Source organism: Ovis canadensis, chromosome 2, assembly GCF_042477335.2.
Source record: "Ovis canadensis isolate MfBH-ARS-UI-01 breed Bighorn chromosome 2, ARS-UI_OviCan_v2, whole genome shotgun sequence".
NCBI classification, from domain to species: domain Eukaryota; kingdom Metazoa; phylum Chordata; class Mammalia; order Artiodactyla; family Bovidae; genus Ovis; species Ovis canadensis.
Genome location: NC_091246.1, coordinates 189,137,771 through 189,139,501, shown reverse-complemented (window position 1 = coordinate 189,139,501; position 1,731 = coordinate 189,137,771). Strand labels below are relative to the sequence as shown.

At 40.8% G+C, this 1,731-nt stretch overlaps 1 pseudogene; it reads left to right on the top strand.

Moving 5' to 3' along the window:
* The first annotated feature begins 503 nt into the window (after window positions 1-503).
* LOC138432435 (protein Abitram-like) lies at window positions 504-1,217 on the top strand (annotated as a pseudogene).
* The last annotated feature ends 514 nt before the right edge of the window (window positions 1,218-1,731 follow it).

Genomic DNA, 1,731 nt, shown 5'->3' with positions numbered 1-1,731 from the left:
TTTGTCATAGATTTTCTTCCAAGGAGCAAGCATCTCTTAATTTTATGGCTGCAGTCACTGTCTGCAGTAATCTTGGAGACCAAGAAAGTAAAGACTCATTGTTTTCATTTTTTCCACATCCGTTTGCCACATTTATTTAACAAGATCCCTCCTCTTCAGTGGATTCTGAGATCAAGGGTTTTCTCCTTAACACTGTAACTTTGTGGAAATTTGTCTCACTTTTATTAATAACTTTTCAGTATTTACTTGGCTTATCAATATATAACTTAAATGTTGACAAATGACCTGAGAGGAAATTGTAAACAAAATGCCAACCTCGTGGTATTAGTTTGCTAGGATTGCTATATTAATGTACCACAAACTGGTTGCTTAACCAATAGAAATTTGTTATCTGACAGCTCTGGCTAGAAGTCTAAAATTAAGGTATTAACAGGACCATTCTCCCGCATGAAGATGCTACAAAAGAATAAGGTTTAGGAGGGTTTGTAGCACCTGAGGTTGCCATGACTACCAATCCCAAGGACCCTGTGGCCACCTTGGCTGCTGAGCCTGTGATGCTGTTGCTTGTGGATCATTTCTTTACTCACTGATACAAAGCAGGCCAAGGGAATGGCATTTGCAGAGATGTGGAGAAACAGCAAGATGTCAAAGGAAAACCCTATGAGGACCACTGTATACTATAGCACTCTAACCAAACACATGTCATCATGTTGGCACAGTCTCATTCAGTTCTTCAAAGTGGAAAAAACAATTAAAAGAATTTTTAAATCAAATCAGTACCAACTGCAAGAGTACTGGAGTGGGGTGCTATTGCCTTCTCCAAGTACCAACTGTAGCAGCCTTCAGAACAAAGTCTCTGAGAAATTTAAGCAGGGGACACAGTTTCTCACAGAACTTGCACCTCTGTATAAGATTTACTGCTCAGGTGGAGAAGAATGTATCATATCTAACTGTGTTAGAGGATGGCTGATGGAAGTGAATGTGAACATTTTCCATAAACCATCTAGTCTTCAAGAGAAGCCATCCACCGAAGGCTACATTGCAGTTGTGCTGCCCAAATTTGAAGAAATAAAAGTAAAACAGGAGGGTTACTGACCCAAGAAGAATATGAAGACATTATAGTGAAATGCATGAAAGCCACAGCAGCTACCTCATTAGGGGTGAGGACTGAGATGGAGTGGAAAGCAACACGGCATCTTCCTTACCTGGCCCACTAGTCAGCAGACTAAAGAGGAGCGTGCACTGGTGAAGTGTACTCCACACCTGGTCACCCACGGGGAGGCCTGACTTAGCTTTCCTTCTTTGTCTTGCATAACAAGCCTTGAGTCTGTTTTGTCTTCAGCCTCCCAGATCTGCCTGCCCATGTACTCATTCTCTTCCTCTCTTACTTTTCTCTTTCTAACAACTGGTAAGGAAGACATGTTTTTCTGTTTAAAAACCAACAAACAAAGCATTTTGAGGAAAATTTGCAAAGACAGCAAAATAAGAATAATTTTCCCGTCATCCTGTCTCTTAGCTTCTGGCAGTTCCTTGGCTTGTAGGAGCATATCTTCACATGGTACTCTCCCTATGTCTAAATTTCTTCTTTTTGTAAGTACACAGTCCTATTGGTATATCATTCTCCAGTATGATATCCCCTTACTAATTACATCTGCAAAGACTCAGTTTCCAAGATCACATTCTGAGATACTGGGGGGTAGGACTTCCATATAATCAGTCTGGGGAGAGAAC